Here is a 15,860-nt window from a genome sequence, read left to right as displayed (position 1 = left end):
ATCCAGACAGCCATATCTCAGACCAATGGGGGGAATAGTACATCTTAACACCTGCAACCCTCCAAGACCATATGTTAAGCTAACCTGGCTTTGTGTGGGAGATGGGAGAAAGACTTTAGCAGAGAAACACGCGCAAACTGGTTTAAGACACATCCCCCAAATCCTGTCGTAAAATTACAAGGAAAAGTCATAAATTTTGAGGGAGGGGGGGAGTGGTGGGGTTTGGCAAACACGAATGCCTCTCTCCAAAGTACCACTAAATTACATTGGTTTGCCTAAATTATAAATAAAGACATACAAAACATTTATCAAGTTATATGCAAAATCTAACATCACAACAGACTGTAACATAACAAAATGTGGAAAAAGAGATGCACTGTGAATACTTTCTGGATGCACTGTAGATAGATAGATAGATAGATAGATAGATAGATAGATAGATAGATAGATAGATAGATAGATAGATAGATAGATAGATAGATAGATAGATAGATAGATAGATAGAGTGTCCACTTTACTTTCTCCAAGTACTCCATCTTTAATCTAATTACTCAAGGATGTGCAAGTTATATGGACTGGCATTTTAAACTGTCCTGGTGTGATGAAATGTGCATTACTGTGCCTTACAGTGGGCTGTCCAGCATTAATTCTTTCCTTGTGCCGACAATCCCAGGATAGACTCTGTAACACTGAACTAAATTAAACAGGTTCAGAAAATGTATAGATGGGTTTGTTAAATTAAAAAATAAATGGCTTTTTTAATCACACAAATGCACAATTTTCTGGCTTAAAATATAAAAGAGGATCTCCCCATCTACCCACTTTCTACCTAATAACAAACTAGCACAAAAACACATTGCAAAAGTCCCAATTAAATCAATACCACATTCATTTAATCAGACAATCTGGATAAATGAATATATGCAAAAGGCAGTACAGTAGCACAGTGGTAAGCATTGCTACCTAACAGATCCAATGTACATTCTTTGTCTATGTAACAGTGTACATGTTCATCCCCTTTCTTACTCCCACATCCCCTAAAACATTTAGATTAAGTTAACAGTTAACCGTTAACTTGCAGTTCCAAATTGTGAGTGTGGGTGTGTGTATGAATGGGCTTTGCAATGGACTGATACCCAATAATGCAAGGGTAGGCCCTCACTACCCTAGATTGGATTAAGCAGGTTTCGGCATACTATGTTAACATATTCCTCATCCTGGCAAGATGACACAGCCAATATTACTGTCATTAGCTTTACTGCAGTTTAAAGTTTAAAACTGTTGTCTTCTTAATTGGCAGCCTAAATCTAAGTGCTATATCTCCAGAACATGCAAAGAACAGTGGCTCTCCTCCACTAGAGGCCAGGCAAAGTGTGTGTGTGTGTGTTATTCCCTCCTTATCCTTTGTTATTTAAGAATTAAGTTTTCCGGTGTAGTGTAGTGTATGAAATCATCTTTGGCTATATCACCCTTAACCCACATTTGTTTGAAAAATCAACTTGCTATTAATAATATTCACTGCCTGAAGTGGAATATCGCTTGACTAAGTCCCAATATTTTCAGTTCAAGTTCTCAATTGCTGCACTTAGGAATTTGGTCACCTTCCTTGCTGTTATTGATCATAATTGAAAATATTCCCAGGTCTGGTCACTTTTATTAAAGTAGGGTGTAATGGGGAGCAAGTGTATGACTTTCAATGACCTTCAGAAATGGAAAAGGTCCACAACAGAAGCCATAATAGTGCATTATTTTCCACTATATGCAGACTCATACCCACATTCAGTTAAAATATCACAACAGTAATGTGTTATGCCAGCAAGCTTCCTTCTATATGATTCATAGACCATGCTGGTACATGACCTATGCAGGCGAGTTGAGAAAGCAGATGTGTCAGCCTGGATGGTGACATACTTTCTATGGAATAAGTCTGATCAGAACTGGAAGTTTCCCCAAAACTGTTCTTTGTTTTTAATAGTATTATTAAAAGTAATTATTGTGCTTCTACATGGACAGATACAAATTGTTATTTGCACATCCTACTAGAAAGCAACATGTTGCCACTCATCAGGATCCTTCAAATTACCAACCTGCTGTACTTCCCATAGATTTGTTTCATATTTATGAAAATGGTTACTGGAATGTAACACATCAATCAGTCTTAATTTGATATGGAACAAAGAAAACAATAAAGTAAAATGTTAATGGTTGCATCACATAATGAAGAAAACACACTAGCATTGACTATCCTGTATTACAGTACTTGTTTATATTTTTCAGGTTTGTGCTTTGAGCCAGTGCCACCAGGAATGGCTCTGCCATGTGAGCCTAAATTGAATTAAATGAGCTTGATGATACCGTTTCCTTATTTTAGACTTTTCATGTTCTACATATGTATATGCATCCTCATGTAGCACTTGGTGCCACTGTTCTAATGCAAAGTTGTTTGGGTGCCTATGAAAATGTCATCTCAGATAAAGGAGCACTGGAATCATGGGAGAGAAGGATCCTTTCATCAGATTGGCCGGCCCAGCACTGACTCAGCTGTACGATGGCCAATAGGCGTGCAAAGGTCTCCAGGACTCCAACTCTATCTGGCTTGTCTTACTCCTTTTCTACAATCTGGCAGTGGTTCTGATAGACAGATATTGTTGTTTTTCATTTATGTTAATTAGTTTCTACTTTGTTTTAATGTATTTAAACAATTCTGAATCCTCATATGTATTAGTTTTGAAGTAGTATATTAGATTCTTGCAATTTGCCCTGAGAGTTGTTGCCGCACATTGCACCTACATGGGGTGAAGAATAATGATAGGTCATTTAGCTCTGTGGAGAGGAACACTTGTGCTACATTTTGTGTGTTGTATTTACCCCATTTCTGAGTCCCACTGCACACCCAACCTACCAGAAGAGGGTTTCTCTCTGAGTTACCCTTCCCAACGTTGTTTCTCTTTTTTTTACCTGCAATTTTTTTTTTTTTTTTGGCAAAAGACAGGACCTTTTAAAGCCCGTTGAGGCATTCCTTGTGTTCTTTTGGGCTATACAAGAAATAAATTGTTGTTTTAATAATGTGGGCTTTCACTGCAGATTCCCAAATGCATGCATATTTCATATCCATTTTAAATTGACGCTGTATAAGTTTGGCTGTGTGTGTGAGTGGGTTCAACGGTGCATTGGTGTCCCATTCAGCACTGGTTCCTGCCAGGCAAAATCCTTAGCTGGCATAAAAAGAGTTTAGAATGCTTTCATTACTTTGCATGCAACATATAATTCCTTTTCACAATATGAGACCATAGCACCTTACAAAGACAAGATTTATAGTATTCAGAGGTAAATTAATGCAAATTCTGCAAAATTGGACTGGATCTGTGAGTATGTAGGAAGTAATCAGAAATCTTATGACTGGAACCCCAAGAAAGGACAAACCACATATGTATTATAGCGAGAAGATTCCAATGTTTCAAAGTCTTAATCCCACCCTACTCCCATGAACAGAGCGACTATCCAGAATAGTGGCTAACGCTCAGATAGTTGCGTCTTTCCTCTACACACTCATAGCACAAATGAAAAAATCTCCCCAGTCACAGAAAGGTTACTCAGGAGCCAAAGTTCCCAAACTCACTCAATTTTAGATATAAACTTCCAAGTTTAAATTATTTTAAAAGGATAAAGCTGTAAACAATCAACTTAAATAAGAGGAATTACCACAGAGGAACTAAAGCAGCCTTAAACAAACAAACACATTTCCTACCAGGTACTTTCAGACTCTCTCTTTCCTCTAGACGTCTCTGAAGATCTTCAGCTCCTCTGTTTTTTAATATTTTAGATTGATTAGATTATTTGATTTTATCCTCGCCCAAGGACTCGGAAACGACCTGTAAATGACACAGCAATTTTTTCAGTTTAGCATATTTATTAAACTGAAATGGAAGAAAGAAAGAAAGAAAGAAAGAAAGAAAGAAAGAAAGAAAGAAAGAAAGAAAAAGAACAACAACAACATTTATTTATATAGTACATTTTCATACAAAAAGTAGCTCAAAGTGCTTTACATAATGAAGAAAAGAAAAATAAAAGACAAAATAAGAAATTAAAATAAGACAACATTAGTTAACATAGAAAAGGAGTAAGGTCCGATGGCCAGGGTGGACAGAAAAAACAGAAAAAAACTCCAGACGGCTGGAAAAAAAAAAAAAATCTGCAGGGGTTCCAGGCCACGGGACCGCCCAGTCTACCTAACATAAATTAAATAGTCCTCTTTGTAGTTGGGGTTCTCACGGAGTCACTTGATGTTGATGGTCATACAGACTTCTGGCTTTTAATCTATCCATCATTGTTGGAACATCACGGTGCTTTGAGTAGATGGTGGTGGCGCAAGTCACCGCCAAAAGGACACCGGAAAAGGAAACAGAAGAGAGAGTAGGGGTTAGTACAGATTTTAGAGCCACCATGAATCGTTATTATGATGAATTGAACATACAGAGTATCAGGATTTTAATTACAGTGAAGTTATGAGAAGGCCATGTTAAAGTAATGTGTTTTCAGCAGTTTTTTTAAAGTGCTCCACCATATAAGCCTGGTGAATTCCTATTGGCAGGCTATTCCAGATTTTAGGTGCATAACAGCAGAAGGCCGCCTCACCACTTCTTTTAAGTTTTGTTCTTGGAATTCTAAGGAGACACTCATTTGAGGATCTGAGGTTACGATTTGGAATATAAGGTGTCAGACATTGTGTTCGGATTTTCTTTTCCTAGTTAGGATTCTAGCAGCTGCATTCTGCACTCGTTGCAAGTGATTTATGTCTTTCTTGGGTAGTCCTGAGAGGAGTGCATTACAGTAATCTAGTCGACTGAAAACAAACGCGTGAACTAATTTCTCAGCATCTTTCAGTGATATAAGAAGTCTAACTTTACTTATGTTTCTTAAGTGAAAAAATGATGTCCTAGTGATCTGATTAATATGCGATTTAAAATTCAGATTACAGTCAACAATTACCCCTAAGCTTTTTACCTCCGTCTTGACTTTTAATCCTAATGTATCCAGTTTATTTCTAATAGCCACATTGTATCCATTATTGCCAATCACTACGATTTCAGTTTTCTCTTTATTTAACTTGAGAAAGTTACTATTCATCCATTCTGAGATACAAGTCAGACATTGTGTTAGTGAATCAAGAGAATCAGGGTCATCAGGTGCTATTGATAAATACAGCTGTGTGTCACTAGCATAGCTGTGGTAGCTCACGTTGTTCCCTGAGATAATCTGACCTAACGGAAGCATGTAGATTGAGAAGAGCAGCGGACCCAGGATAGAGCCTTGTGGAACACCATATTGGATATCATGTGTCTTTCAGCTGTAATTACCACAACTCACAAAGAATTTTCTCCCTGTCAGGTAGGATTCAAACCAATTTAAGACACTGCCAGAGAGGCCCACCCATTGACTAAGGCGATTTCTAAGAATATTATGATCAATGGTGTCAAATGCGGCACTCAGATCTAAGAGGATGAGAACAGATAATTGGCCTCTGTCTGCATTTACCCGCAAGTCATTTACTACTTTAACAAGTGCAGTTTCTGTACTGTGATTTGTTCTAAAACCCGACTGAAATTTATCAAGAATAGCATGTTTATTTAGGTGGTCATTTAACTGCATAATGACTGCCGTCTCCAGAATTTTACTTAAGAAAGGCAGGTTAGAGATGGGTCTAAAATTTTCAAGAGCCGAGGGGTCGAGATTATGTTTCTTAAGTAGGGGTTTAACTACAGCAGTCTTAAGACAGTCTGGGAAGATCCCCGTATCTAATGACGAATTAACTATGTCCAGAATATTGTCAATTAGCACGCCCGATACTTCTTTGAAATAATTTGTTGGTATTGGGTCAAGGACGCAGGTGGAGGGTTTCATTTCAGAAATTATTTTATGTAAATCAGGTAAATCGATCCTAGTGAAAGAGTTTAATTTCTTTATAATGGAATGCTGGGGTTTAGGAGGATCCTTAGTGTTGGGGAGATATACTATGTTAAGAAAGAAAGCACACTTCACACAATGAATATTTAACTCTAGTTAACAATTCAAATAAAGCATTATTAGCAGGTAACAAATGTTCTTAAAAGTGATCAACTCATGTAAACCTTAATTAACAACACAGTAAAAAAATTACATTTAAAGCAACCTTAAATTGAATAAACAGTTGACAGACCATCCTGAGGTGCTTTACAAAGCAACTGAACCAATTAAGTCTACCAAAGTGACCAGTACAACAAAAACAGAATAAATACAGATAATGCTCCATTGTCCATCCATTTTCCAAATCTGTTTTATCCTGAGCAGGGTTGCTGTGAAGGTGAAGCCTAACCCAGTGAGCATAGAACACAAGGCAGAAACAATCTCTGGACAGGACACCAGCCCATCTCAGCGTGAAAGTACAATTTATCAAGACTGTGGGAGGAAACCAAATCAGCTGGAGGAAACCCATGTAGATACAGGGACAACATGCAAACTCCACACAGGAATGACACAGGATGTGAACCCTGGCCTCCTTGTTGCAAGACAGCAGCCCTATACCACTACTCCACCATGCCACTCAGCACTGGACATATTGTATTTAAAAAAAAAACTGAAATGATTATATAGCAACAATTTAAAATAGTCTGGGATTTCGGGCAAAAATGAGAAAGTCAAATTATGAGGCACATTGAATTGTTAAAATAGAAACGTTTGTTTAAAAATGAGCTGACTTGATATAGTATTGAAGATACGAAAATAATTAAGACCGGGACAGCTAGGAGTGGGAAATGAACGTTATAGACCAAAAGAGCAGATACTTTTCAATCTTAAAATTCAGACGTTGCTTTCTATGATGTGGTATTTATAGCGTCTTCATTCCAGGACGGTATTTTTAAAACGGTTTTGCAGATCTCGATGAAAATAATAATAATAATAATAATAATAATAATAATAATAATAATAATAATAATAATAATCACCGTGATTTTAAGCTGCTGGCATTGGCATAACAGATGTTTAATTGTGATGAGGATAAAGTTGCTGTCTTGTAACAGGCGTCTATTGTATCCGTGCGTGTGGATGCTGTTTGAGTATCAGCCTTCCTGCGCCACAAAGAGAAAACAGACTCCGAAAATGAATAGCTTTATCTAGCACTGGCGTTTAACTTGTTCGTTCCTTTGTCCTATAGGAACGTGAAATGGCGAATATTAACGACAAGGCAACTTCCGGTTGCTAAGTAAAAACCCGTAAATTGATAGAGCTGTAAATAAATGTACAACGCGACACAAGCTGAGTACTTTAGTATAAACCAAATCCGGTAACCAATGAACGTTAGGTATATTAAAGCGAGGCAATAGTGCTGGGGTTTTATTTATCCAGACAGGTGTACTTTGTTTAAACACCTTTTTCTCAGAATATCACGCAATATCTTATGAATATCCAAAGTAGTATTTATTTAAATTTTATTCGTGTATAGTTTAAAATACAATAAATAATTGTGTTGCTAATTTGCGATCCATAATAAAGCAGAACTTCAAAATGTAAGCTACATGTTGATACTGAAGAGAATAAATTAATAAGGTTACTTTTCGAAGGGCAAAGTAAATCTCTGACACACAGACAGTATCGCCTTCAAACACTGGATAACCGATATACTGTAACAATCGAAATTCAATATACGCGGACTGTAATGTTAAAAACAAGAAACGCCAGATAAGTCTCCAAAACATAACATGATCATTTTATCAGGCCAGTTTAATCTAAGCGATTGTGTAAAACACAACAGGTAGAAATGGAAATACTTGCACGCAGTTCCCAGAAAAGGAAGTAGCTTTCCTGTCCAAATCTAATCTGTTGTTTTCCCGAAACTCGCTCCTTTAATAATAGCATAATGTCATGTTATATTGTCTGCGCTTTAAAAATTACAACTGATTTGCTAGTGATATGTGTTAGCGCCTTCCTTCCATCGATCTGGTTATTGTTTTATTTTTTATTTTTTACATTCCTGAGAAAGTGAGATTTGGTGCTACTGTGAGGCTATGTTGCGCTTGCACGGGATGCTGGAACTGCAGAGTCAGCTTCCTCGGGCTCTCCAGCGAGTCACGTAGGGCCATACTAAAGACGGAATCTGAGAGCAGAAGCTTTGCCCTCAACCCTCAGCAGGCAAAGCAGAGTGAATAGATGAGGATACCCAGCTGGTATGAGTATAATTTAGTATACTCATGATAGTGTATACCACTATACACAATAATGATCATTTAGATGTTACGAAATTAATTTGGTGTTGACTGACCAAAGTCTTTTGAAGAAAAAAAAAGTAGAACACCTAGGGGACAAGAAGTGGACAGGATTGGGGGAGGGTTCCTGGCTGCTTTTCTGACATTTGGGTATTTTTGTGGTGTGGTGTTGGAGTGAGGCATATCAATGTTTTTCTTTTTATATATAAATTTCCCCTTCTTTGACGATGCTGCTTCATCACAAGTGACTTACTTCATGATGTTTTGGTTTGGGCCTGTGAAACAAAAGGCTGAGGATGACAGAATGAAGAAGCTTTAGGGGATGAGGTCAAGATGAAGGCCAAAGAAGAAATGATTGGAAACATCATCTGATCTTCTTCTTCTTTCGGCTACTTCCGTTAGGGGTTGCCACAGTGGATCATCTTCTTCCATATCTTTCTGTCCTCTGTATCTTGTTCTGTTACACCCATCACCTGTATGTCCTCTCTAACCACTAAACCTTCACTTAGGCCTTCCTCATCTCCTCTTCCCTGGCAGCTCTATCCTTATAGCATCCTTCTCCCAATATACTCAGCATCTCTCCTCTGGGATTCACCCCAAAGGATGAAAAGGACTGCAGATATTGGAGGAGATAATCAACAAACCCCAGTCCTTTTTGTAGCCTCATATCAGTGAATACCAGAAGGGCAATGCTTTACTAAACCACTCTGGAGAATTTAATAATAAATAGCTATTGCGAAACTGCAAAATGCTTATAAAATCTATGGTGAGGGTGTCTACAGAATTTAGGGTTTAAAGTTGGTCAAAATATTTACTGTATGTAACCAGCAGTGGTATATGTGTTATCTTCTCTGGGCACCATATAGGTCAACCTGCCCACACTCTTAAAAAAATAAATGATTTCTTGGGAGTGATTTTACAAGGCTGGCGCCCTGCCCAGGGTTTGTTTCCAGCCTTGTGCCCTGTGTTGGCTGGGATTGGCTCCAGCAGACCCGCATGACCCTGTAATTAGGATATAGCGGGTTGGATAATGGATGGATGGATGGATTTCACAAGGCTACCGTTTTTGGTTCTCTAAAGAATACTCCAAGTGAAGGTCCTAAAACGATTATTCATTTACATCCGTAACATAAAAAGCCATGGATACTCGTAGATGATAACCGATTTTTGAAATCTCAGTGGGTTCCTGATTTTAAAAGGACTCTTACTGCATACAGTAACACAGGCCAAATTCTTGTTTTCTTAATCTGTTGTATCTTAGGTAGTAGCCTACTATATACACTAAAGATTTCCTTTTCTGTCCACGTATTAAGAAACATTTCCAAGCCTAAAGAACCAAATTCATATGAAGAAAAACTTCACCAAAAATAAAAGGTTCTTGGAACTATAAGAAACCATACAGTAAAATGTCATTGTGAAACCATTATTTTTAAAAGTGCAGTCAGATTTGCCATTGGATTATAGACTTTCTCATAGGAAGGAAACAGTAAATGCAGTCGGGCAAATATATGTCTAATCGTTTGACCTTTAGTACTTATGCATCTCATGGCTGTGTCTTTGTTTCCACTACTCTTTCCACTACATAGGTACAGATGATTTTATCTCTGGTGATTTATGTCAGACTTCTTAAATTTGCAGATTACATAATACTAACAGATCTCATTTCAAACAATTTCTGCCCATATTAAGATGAGAGGTGAAACATCTGACAGTGTGGTGCAGCCATAATAATTTGGACATTATTATTCAAAAACCTCAGGAGATGATCATAGATTTCTAGAAATAGTCAGCTACACACCAATCTCTTACTCTAAATGGTTCAGCTTTTGGGGATGACAGAATCATTTCAGTTTCTAGGCACTGTGCTGTCACAAAACCTTAAATTAGATGAAAACATAACATATATTATCAAGAAAGCCCATCAAGGAATGGTCTTTCTGTTCCAGTTGAAGAAATTAATCTCTCCCAAGCAATACTACTCCAGTTCTACACAGCCATCATCATGACCAGGTCTGGTTTGGCGCTGCCTCTGCTCACCCTAAGGTCAACCAGTAACGCTTCATCAGAACCTGTGAAAAGATCATAGGCTGAAACTTACAACACATTCAAACCCAATATGAGTCCAGGGTAAGGAAGAGGGCCACAAAGCTCATTGTTAATCCAACTCACCCAGGGCACCAGCTATTCCAAAGACTTACTTCCAACAAAAGTCTTTGTGTGGTGAAAGCTAAACTAACACATTACCTAAACAGCTTTTTTCTATTTGCAATTTATTCTGATTAACCAGGTCTGAGTTTCTAATCAGTGTTTTATTATACCTGCACACCCAGGGCTTTTTTTCCCTTCATATTTTATCCGATTTAATTCTATTTTGACATTTTTGTACATTGTATTGCCCTTTTATGCAACATTATTATTTTCTTTTTTGAATTCTGTGTTGTTTTGCACGTTGCTTCAATATTACAAAGAAAACAATTACTATGAGTTAGTGTACCTGGCCTATAAAGTAAATACTGATTCTGATAGGGCATATTTTAAAGCAGTCCTAAATATTCGGTCCTCTGGATCTCCTATGGCTGCAGGTTTTTGATCTAGCCCACACCTTCTCTTCATTGAACTTCTACCTTAATTAAGCAACCATGTTTTTTACATTCATACAGAAAGTACAAACTGGTTATTACGCTATTTTTGCTGAATGAAAAAAAATGTATAAATGATAGATGGGTATGAATTATTTCTATTTACTAATAAGCAAACAAGTGGGTAACCAAGAAGCAGCAGAGTACCTTGCGCTGCAGGTGTCTGTTCTGCTCATCATTATTTAAAATATATTACTATTACTATTATTATTAATTATAAGTATTCATATATGAATAAGAAAGTAAACCCCATAGAAAAATTGAATTAAAAAAATATATTTTAAACGAGTAGTGGACAATGAGAGCTTACAAACATTTGTTATGTTAGCTCCACGTTATCTTTGCGGCGGCAAACCTTGTGGCCTGACAAGAATAAGATTTAAATGTGATCATGTTTAATCAGAGTTATCGTTGTAAAATTTTCTAGTGAAAAGTTTGTAGATTGAAGCCTGTCGCCTAAAAAATACAAAGCAGTTAATTAGGCTAAATTCGACCCTAACAACTTAGTTATCTAGTAGCTTTAACTCCCTATACCAATACAAATCGAAACATCCTTAAAGAGCGATGAGACCTAAAGTGCCCCAGTGCCTTGTGTGCGTACCGTCCTTTGCTGCTTTTAACCTTCTTCACAATTATACGTTTGATCTCCACTCGGATGAAATGTTCCACCCATTCACTTAATATGTTTAGTAGCTTTGTCGTTCAATGCATGTGGAGACGATCGGACATTTCCTTTTCGTTTTTAAATGTGTTGAACTAGTTAACAGGAAACATAATCCGAAGTCACACGTTGACTGTGCAGATCAACCGACAAGGACGTGGAAAAGGGAAGTCTGTCCAGTCAATTACAAGAAGGAGCACATGGAGCAATATTTAGGCGAGCCCAAGGCGGAATCGAACACCTAAACAATAGGTTGGTCGAGCTGTTTCAGACGTGTGTTACCAGCAGTGCGCTCCTTTTGATGGGCTTGATCGTTCGATTAACAGGTGAGCTGGCGGGGAGAGTTTCAGAGTGCACTGATGCACGGCGATAAAGTGGGAGGACTCTTAGTGGTCGTGTTCGTTTCAATAAATGATGCTGCTATTATTTAAAATGTCCAACTCATTATGAACATGCATACATGTTCTCCAGGATCTGCTCTGTAATTTCTATCAGTATTGTATGGGTCTTCTTTAGAAACTCTGAGCTGAGTATGGACAAACTACTGCACTGTTTGATTGCCAGGGACATTAAATTTCAAACGTTATTTAAAAGCAATCCCTTTATAATTACAAACTTCTGTTAGTAAAAATATGTATCCTCGGGGAATCCATCTGTTTTGACTTTCTTAATATTTTGCTCTTTTTTTGTGCAATTATTACTGGATACGTTAACGTGGTGTGCTGTATTTGGTCGCTATCTGGGTTAATCTAAATATAAGTTGCAATAAATCTTTACACTATTACAAGCGTGTTAGTGCATATTTGTTCAGGGCATGGAGTTCTGCAAGTATGACGCACTTACTATTATTATGGAAACGGATTTGTAATAAGTAACAATGGCGACAAGTTGAAGTGATGATTTCAGGGAATTTCAAAAAATATGGTAAAATGATTGCAGATTTTCAAATTTGTTTCTTATTCAGGGTTCTAAACAGTACTTAGTAATAATCAATCGATTTTTACAAAGTCCTCTCAGAGCTGATTTGTTTGGACACCTTCATCCACAGGTACCTCTTTTATTATTAATTTTACTGTGGATTTTATAATCTAGAGTGATTCTTATATCTCTGTTGTATTAGATTTCTCAATCCAACATCCATTTTGTTCCTTGAATCTGTTTAATCCACTTTCTATGACACTGGGTGTCACAGCTTTTCCTGACAGCATATAGGGTGACATGACAGTCTGTTGGTGGGCACATGCCAATCGCCTAACATGTTTTCTGGAATGTGGAAGGAAAAAATGGACTAGCATTGAAAATCCCATGTGGTTACTGGCGAAATGTATAAACTTCAGACTGGTGTTTGAATCCTACACAGCTTTTAACTATGCCATTTTGCTAATAGAGTTTACTTTTTTTCACTATGCTTTAATTATTTTTTTCCACCAGCCATGCAGTATGCTCATTGCTAAATTAACTCCTGTAATGTTAAACTAACTCTTAAAAGTGTGTATACAGAACAAGTGAACCTACTGTATATATACCCTTAAAGTTTTCATTTAACACTGATTTCCTTTGAATGCAGGTTAGCAGACATGCTGTCTTTCAAGATTATAGTTTACAATAGACAAGAAATGTTAGAAACTTAGCCAGCAACAGATACTTGAACCTGATGTGTTTTCTACAATGGTTTTGAAAACCATTAACATATTCTTTACCAATCAAACAGACTACTATATGTTTTCTAATAAAACCTATTCTGTCCAAGAAAGCCTCTGCTCAGAAGAGGTTTAGAGCATTAATCATTAATTAAATTTTCCAGTTTAATATGTGTTCTTGAATTTCTCTGGACTGAACCTTGGTGTATACTATGCCTGTATAAAACATGAGTTAAACATATGAAAAAGGACAATTTACAGTATGTAACCATGCAATCAATGTCAGCCAGAGCTTATCTAAAGAGCATCACACTCAAGGAGAGAATCAACCCTGGACGGATCACCAGTCCATCTCAGGGTATGCATTTTAATATTTTAAATTGTTTATTACAACATCTTAGCCCTAGATTTAAATCCTGGATTGAGCACTGCTTGTTTGGAATTTATATATTTTACTCATGTCTACATAGACTTGTTCCATGTACGTTGGTTGTCCTTCCATATCCTAAAGATATGTATTTTAGATTTGTTTATTGTTGACTCTAAATTGATCTGAAGTGTGCTGAGGTTTCCCACAACAATGAAATATAAAAACAGGAGCATGGTTTTAAAAAACCCACACAAATTTACAATTCTTTCAGGAATACTTTTTGCATATTCTAATATTTCTCAAACTTCTTGATATGCATTTAACATATGTTTAGCTGAATTTCAGATATCTAAAAATTGTATTTTGATATCTTGAAATAACCTCTGAGACATCTGAAAATTGTTCCAGAGTTCCAGAGCAGGCAAATCCCAAAAACACACTGCCAAAAATGCCCACTAGAGGTGAAAACCACTAAACGTGGCTAATAACAATGGAAAACACATAACTTTATAGAATAAAAAGGTTTATTTCCACAAAACTGCTCAGAAACAAAAGTAAACTAGAGCACAAAATGCAGTTGCCTAAAACAAAACACAATCCAGCTGAACAAGGTCCCATAGAATACGCAGCAAGGTCAAAAATTAATAAACACATATTAAATCCAGTAATTCACAAAAGCACAACAAAGGCATACAGTAAGTAAACTCACTACACCCAGAAATGTTCAAAATGAACCACCAGCAACTGTGGGAGACCCTCCAGATTTATAAAGCAGAGGGCAGTTCTAGGCAGTGATCAGCAGGTGGCCCCTTTCTTGGGGACTCCACACAAAACACATGAGACGTAACACCATCCATCCATCCATCCATCCATCCTCTTCCGCTTATCCGAGGTCGGGTCGCGGGGGCAGCAGCTTAAGCAGAGAGGCCCAGACTTCCATCTCCCGGCCACTTCTTCCAGCTCTTCGGGAGAATCCCAAAGGCGTTCCCAGGCCAGCCGGGAGACATAGTCCCTCCAGCGTGTCCTGGGTCTTCCCCGGGGCCTCCTCCCGGTTGGACGTGCCCGGAACACCTCACCAGGGAGGCGTCCAGGAGGCATCCTGATCAGATGCCCGAGCCACCTCATCTGACTCCTCTCGATGCGGAGGAGCAGTGGCTCTACTCTGAGCCCCTCCCGGATGACTGAGCTTCTCATCCTATCTTTAAGGGAAAGCCCAGACACCCTGCGGAGGAAACTCATTTCAGCCACTTGTATTCGCGATCTCGTTCTTTCGGTCACTACCCATAGCTCATGACCATAGGTGAGGGTAGGAACGTAGATCGACTGGTAAATTGAGAGCTTTGCCTTACGGCTCAGCTCCTTTTTCACCACGACAGAACGATGCAGAGCCGCATCACTGCGGATGCGCACCGATCCGCCTGTCGATCTCACGCTCCATTCTTCCCTCACTCATGAACAAGACCCCGAGATACTTGAACTCCTCCACTTGGGGCAGGATCTCTCCCCCAACCCTGAGAGGGCACTCCACCCTTTTCCGGCTGAGGACCATGCTCGGATTTGGAGGTGCTGATTCTCATCCCAGCCGCTTCACACTCAGCTGCGAACCGATCCAGAGAGCTGAAGATCACGGCCTGATGAAGCAAACAGGACAACATCATCTGCAAAAGCAGTGACCCAATCCTGAGTCCACCAAACCGGACCCCTTCAACACCCTGGCTGCGCCTAGAAATTCTGTCCATAAAAGTTATGAACAGAATCGGTGACAAAGGGCAGCCCTGGCGGAGTCCAACTCTCACTGGAAGCGGGCTCGACTTACTGCGGCAATGCGGACCAAGCTCTGACACGGTTGTACAGAGACCGAACAGCTCTTATCAGGGGTCCGGTACCCCATACTCCCGAGCACCCCCACAGGATTCCCGAGGGACACGGTCGAATGCCTTTTCCAAGTCCACAAAACACATGTAGACCGGTCGGGCAAACTCCCATGCACCCTCCAGGACTCTGCTAAGGGTGAAGAGCTGGTCCACTGTTCCGCGACCAGGACTAAAACCACACTGTTCCTCCTGAATCCGAGGTTGACTATCCGACGGACCCTCCTCTCCAGAACCCCGAATAGACTTTTCCAGGGAGGCTGAGGAGTGTGATCCCTCTATAGTTGGAACACACCCTCCGGTCCCCTTTTAAAGAGGGGACCACCACCCCGGTCTGCCAATCCAGAGGCACTGTCCCGATGTCCATGCGATGTTGCAGAGGCGTGTCAACCAAGACAGTCCTACAACATCCAGAGCCTTAAGGAACTCGGGCGTATCT

The 15,860-nt window shown here is 38.9% G+C and overlaps 1 protein-coding gene across 4 annotated transcripts in view; it reads right to left on the bottom strand.

Moving 5' to 3' along the window:
• Window positions 1–4,306, bottom strand: part of LOC120536671 (fibronectin type III and SPRY domain-containing protein 2-like) — a 65,566-nt gene extending 61,260 nt beyond the window's left edge. For all 4 annotated transcript variants that reach the window (XM_039765124.1, XM_039765132.1, XM_039765131.1 and 1 more), the window contains exons 1-2: window positions 4,273–4,306; window positions 3,749–3,872 (exon numbers count right to left, since the gene is read on the bottom strand). The gene's annotated coding sequence lies outside the window, so the exon portion shown is untranslated. The remainder of the gene's footprint in view (window positions 1–3,748; window positions 3,873–4,272) is intronic.
• Window positions 4,307–15,860: the final 11,554 nt, after the last annotated feature.

The sequence above is a fragment of the Polypterus senegalus genome, chromosome 1 (assembly GCF_016835505.1).
Source record: "Polypterus senegalus isolate Bchr_013 chromosome 1, ASM1683550v1, whole genome shotgun sequence".
Classification (NCBI taxonomy): domain Eukaryota; kingdom Metazoa; phylum Chordata; class Cladistia; order Polypteriformes; family Polypteridae; genus Polypterus; species Polypterus senegalus.
The sequence above is the reverse complement of the archived record's forward strand: the minus strand, read 5'-3'. Positions and strand labels throughout refer to the sequence as shown.